The sequence below is a fragment of the Zonotrichia albicollis genome, chromosome 1 (genome assembly GCF_047830755.1).
Source record: "Zonotrichia albicollis isolate bZonAlb1 chromosome 1, bZonAlb1.hap1, whole genome shotgun sequence".
Taxonomy (NCBI): domain Eukaryota; kingdom Metazoa; phylum Chordata; class Aves; order Passeriformes; family Passerellidae; genus Zonotrichia; species Zonotrichia albicollis.
Genome location: NC_133819.1, coordinates 31374404 through 31380403, shown reverse-complemented (window position 1 = coordinate 31380403; position 6000 = coordinate 31374404).

Here is a 6000-nt window from a genome sequence, read left to right as displayed (position 1 = left end):
GATTTGATACTACCATCACAGCAGAAAATTCTGAGATTTTTTTGGCCTCCTGAATTTCCTGCGTCTCATTAGACTGTCCAGTGCACATCTGTAACAGTTCACAACCAGGCCTGTCAGCACATGGTTCATTAAAAGCCAGGGCTGGCAATTTCTTTTGGCTGAAATCCTTCCCTTCAGCAGTAATACAAACACTGCTCTGTGCACTGCATACCTTCCTGGGAACTTGGAGGGAGGGAAAGCAATCTCTTATCTGCCAGTTCGCTTCTCTGTGGGGGGTCAGTGTGTGCTCATGTGCAATAGCCTCTGCTCTCCTCAAGAGTGGGGAAGTTGAAAATCCCCAAAGATGAGACTCTGACCTGAGGAAGTTGCCTTGTAAATTACACAAAAATGCCCTATGGGTGAGAGGTTTTGTTCTCCTGAATTTTTTGTTTGTTTTCCTTTACTTTCCTCTCCCCAGTCATATTGTATGTCATGCAACTCACAAGTGATATACTCAAAGATAAAAAAGGAAAAAAACAGATTAGAATTTAAGTCAGGGCTATTATATCCAATTATCCTTTTCTCTGTCCAAGTTAAAAAAAACTTTCTGATAAATTATTGGAATTTAATTCTTGGAGCATGTGGGCTACTAAACTTACGTCAGAAGCCAGAATTCTTTAAGCTTAAGCTGCCTTGAAACCTTTCTCATCTCAATAACAAAACCTGGACGTGCAGACTGAGTATCATGACCTTGCCCTGTTAATGCTGCTATTCTTCAGGAATCTCAAATATATCCTGCATTGAGGATCCAGACAATTTCTCATTAAAATGTAGCTCAACACCTATTTTGGGTAAAAACATTGATTTATGATAACTTAAAAATATTTGAATGCCTGCTGAAGCATTAAAAGGACCTGAGAGTTCTTAGACCTGTGTTATGGAAGGAGGAAAGGTGGAACTTCACCAATCGGAGGAAACTGGGTGTTGGTTTTTTAATAGTAAAAGTGTTAAAATCAGAAAATCAAATGAAATCAGGATGAAAACATGGGTGACAGCTTTCCTCCCCCAGACGAGGGGGCAAGGCTTGCTCAGAAGGTCCATACAGGCACTGCCAGCAGCCCTGGATCCCAGCAGTCTCCCATGGGAGAAGGGTGGGGACGGAGCAGCACTGCAAAGGCTCCCTGGGACAGTGCAGGTGGTGGCTGTGCTGGGCAGGTTCAGAGGGGCACAGAGACCTCATCATGACAAAACCAGTTTTTGTGTGGTGAGCACTGGGAGAGGCACATTGAGGGTTATTATTGTTTCTTGCTCTTGAAAGTATTCTGGCAGGACTGAAGCTGGATGGTGCCAGTCATTTCACAAACAACCTGGGGAAATTCCTCCCCCTCTCTTGACATGCTTGACATTTATTCTGAAGCAAGATAGGACAAGAGAATATGATGAGCTGAAAGAAGGAAGGCCATGGGAAAGATGGATGGCTAATGTCCTTGTAGAACATAATTTACGCCTCAAGCCTCATGAAATATTTCCAGAAAACACCCACATCTGACTATCATTCAATTCAACCTTGAATGGTTGCCAAGTTTTTTTAAAGGTTAAAATAGTGCAGAGTCCGGAGAAGGAATTGAAGACACTTCTGTTTGTGTGTATTTAACTATCCTTGCCCTTCAAGTATTTAAGGTTTGGGGTTTTTTCCTGTTTTATTTTTTGTTAGATTGATCTCATTTGGGAGAGGATTTTCCTTGCCTCATCAGAACAAGGCTGGTAAATTTTATAGGCAATTGTCCAAATAATAAATATGGTAACAATTATAGTAAAGTCCCATCTGACCCTGACTTGCCATCAGACTAGGTTTACATGCAGTAGCTGCATCTCAGTACTGGGAGTTCCCAGACATTTCCAGTTCTAACAGTTGATCAGGACATCTTTATCTCCCTGCACAGTAGATAAAACAGAGCAGTCACTTTTTGTGAGCTTCTGTTTCCAGAGAAACATTATTTCAAGTAATGTCTAACTAAATGGGGCCATGCTAGTCTCAGTGAAGGATGGAGCTACCAGGATACCTTAGTTTCTTCCTATGTGGCAGCTTTTGCCACTGAAGCACTGACTAAAACCTGGGGCACTCTGAGAATAAATAGTGGAGATGAAGGAAATTCCATCAGATTTTGGGGAAAACAAGTAGAGCTGCTGGTATTAAAAAAAACCCCAAACGCCTATGTATGTAATGCAGTAGGTTGTTTTTAGCAATGTTCTGCTATTTACTTTTAATCAAAGAACACAACCTTTTATATCCAACATTAAAAAATCAATGTCTGTTCCTGTACTTTGTGGTTTTTTTATAAAAAATCTGAGATTCAGACAAGATGTGACTAGTGTTAGCACAAGCCTATTATAAAGACCTGTGGATGTTTATGCAAATATGCCACTCCTAGTAGCATTATGATTGAGTGTACTTAACATGAAAGAGGATAAAATGCAGTTTTATGTGAACTGTGCTCCCCCTCAAGATGAAAACAGGCAAAAGAAGTCACAGCAAAAGCTGAGCTTCAATGAAATGCATGTTAAATATCCCTACACAACACATTTCTTCACTGGTGCTTGGCAGCGCTGTGTGATGATGACCAGGGTGGGATAAGCTGTGCTGCCATTGGCTTGACACAGTTTTTAAGGACACTCAGTGTGAAGGTGTTGCTGTGGTGGGTGGCACTTCTAGGCTCCTCCTGTGCTGAGCATTTTCTAACATTGAGTGGGGTCCTGAGCAGCAGCAGGGCATTTCTGTTCCCCAGTTGTTCAAGAATGATGTGTAACTGTAGGATGAACAGGAAAGAATGAAATATGAAGCCTTCACAGGAAAGCTATGCTTTCTGGAAGAAAGAAAGCCTCTGGCAAAGCAGAGAGATGAGGAAAGGTTTAATTTTGCTGTAAATATTTTCAGATAAACTGCTTTGAGTTGTGTAGTCTTTTCATAATACCGTCTCTCATGAGAGCCGGGGGCAGCTGGACAGACCCTCTGCTGCTTTCATAGTCTGAGCTGTCTGGGCTTTTCAAGTGCAAGGGGTTTAATTGCTTTCTCAGGAGGCACAGCTAAAAGGCCTAGACATAAAACTAACAATGGTTCATCTACTGAAAAATTGAATAAATACATGTGAGTCACTGGCATCATGCGGGCAAGTGCAGTATGTGAGTCAAGGGAGAACTTAAGAGTCTGACTAAGCTGAAAAGAGAAATTGCATTATCCAAGCTTGATGAGAGAGATTTGCAGGAGAAAAAGATAGTTTTGACTCTGCAAAATTGAACTAAAATGCTGACAGCAAATGGAAATTTCCCATGATTAATTTTATTTTTTTCCTGGATAATTTTCAAACTTCTGATTATAAAGTAATCTACAATGTAAAGAAGTATACAGTAATATATATTTTATATGTATAGAACTATACAACCTTTTAAGTATACTCTCGTATATATTTGAAAATTTTCAGCTTTCCTTTTTTTTTATAAATGGGGCAGATTAGACATTTTTCTGTTAGAAAAAGCATATTCATAATTGTGTTTATTTGTTAAACACAATTATGAAGTGATATATCCAAAGATTAAATGGTGGTGGTGAGTGCAGAGAAATTTATCAAAATCAAAACACACTATCACTGTGTGCATCTAAATTTATGAGTGTAAATAATTTCAGTGAGGCCCTAAGATATACCCTAAAAAAATGAAAGAAAGAAAGATAGATGGAGTGAGAGAGAAAAAGAGAAAAATAAAGTAAGTATTAAAACATGACACTGATTGAGTCCCAAAAGAATTGTCATCAACTCATGGAAAAAGTTTTCCGAGGTCTCAAAGTATATGTGATATAGGATATTGAAGAAATAATGTAAGCTTGTATTGGGAATCCTATTTATTCAAACTAAAACTACATTACTGAATACTGAAAAGCAAACCAAATTACAGATATCTCTTCATATTGCTCTGGAATAATAAAAGTCACCCATTATAATTTTGTTTCCATATTCAGTTTTGCTGGTATACACTTCATTTGTAGTAAATACATACAGTGAGTATGCAACCAAACCTATTAATGCTGTATAAAGTGATAATTTTTTGCTTGTGTTTGAAGAAGCACACATGCTGCATTGTCAGGGATATGTTCATATGAGTAACAGATGTGAAAATAGGAACTCTACTTATAATTTTTAGTGTGATTTCATAAAAGGCATTATATGTAAATGTTGGAGACCAGCAATTTTGATTCCTGAAAATGTTAACTCCTTGTTTAAAATTTTTCACATGCCATCCAAAAGGGAAACAATGTAGATTCTCCTAATTCAGTCATGGTTAAAAGTTGGTTTGGGTTCTTCTGCAACCTCTATGTTTCCTTTCCATTTTTACACATTCTGGACAAATATTTCCTGGTTCTTGAATGTTCTTCCTTCACTCCAAAGCTTCTTGCACAGCTAATATTTAGATGAAGAAAACTTGGCCTTGTTTACTGCACTTTTGCTTGAAGCACTTGGCTGCAGGACTGGGCTCCCCAGTGTCTTATCTGGAGAGGCCTGTAGATTCCAGGTAAGGATCTCCAAGAATTATTTGTGGGAATGATAAACTAACCTAGCCATCTCTTTAAGAAAGATAAAACATTCGGAGTTGGACTCCCTTCACCTGACGGAAATGTAGATGCATACTCTGACTAAAAACTGATACTCTTCTTTTCAATTTATGGTAAGAAATAGGCACTTCCCTGACGTAGTTCACTGTCTGTTCAGGCAAACATTTGGGAACAGAAGAGTCATGTCCTAGAGGACTTTAAAGGCAATCTGACAGATTGCTTCAGACCCAGATGTCTGCAGTTAAGTGCTAAGTGCCCCACAGCCATGTGTCTTCCCCCTTGCTACCCTCTTGGTAGAATAACATGTACATTCTCCATGAACGCTGCTCACATTGGATCAAATACTGATGATATTCTTTTCTCCTTGGGGTGAATTTGAACAATTATTTCCACAAAAATAACCTTATTCATATAGCTGTTCTTTCAGACTTCAAGGACCATAACAAAAGGGACTAATTCAGTGGTGATTGACTGCAAGGTGGTTTTGCTTTGGATAACATAGGGGAGAGAGGGCAGTAAAAACACATTCTGTTCATAAGGATTAGAAAGAAATGAGAATGTTACTCCTATGGAAAGAGCAGTGCAATGAAAAGTATATTGGTCAATTTAAGCAAGACCACAAAATCTATTTGTTGAGCAAACATGAATTTAAAACATCTTTCTGTGAAAGCATTCAGTAAATACTGGCATCTTCAGAAGAAATACAGGAAGGCTCAGCAAGTTTGCTTTGGAGCGTGTGATACTGATGTCACTGAGCAGGCTGGGGATAACTCCAGCAGAAGTGTGAGCTTCCCTAAGGGCAAAAAAATTATATTATTTCCAAATGGAAAGATATACTTCAGAAAATAGTTTCTGGACTTAACTGCTGATGAACCAGGTAGGCAGTAAAATGCTAAAATGAGCTAATTACTTGGGTTTCAGGTAGATGGGAGCTGCCTGCACTCTGGATAACAGAGCATAGCACAGACACAGATGAGAGCAATCCAGTGTAAGTGATTAATTTACTGAATGCAGTGACCAGTTTTCTGATGAGAAATTTTTTGTTACTTTTAGAAAGTAATCCTTTAGCTTTGCTATTGTTTTTGTCACTTCCCCTCTAAGTCTCTGTCTGTGTTTTGCACATGGTGCCGCATCTGTTGTGTGTGCTAGGCAAGGTGCTTGAGGAGGAAAAGCAGCCCAGGTAACTGGAAGAGAACAGTCAGGGAGAGCCATAACCCTGGAAAATGTCACGGCGATGGGCAACGTGTAGTGAAGCTCATATATAGAGCAGCTGGAAGGTGATAAATGATAACAAGGCAATTGGATTCTTCCACCACTGCATCTAAAACTACCAGTCATTTACAAGTACCTAAGGATCAGGACTAAAAAAAAATAAACCCTTCAAGTACATTTTGTAAGAAGAAACTACACAGATGCTG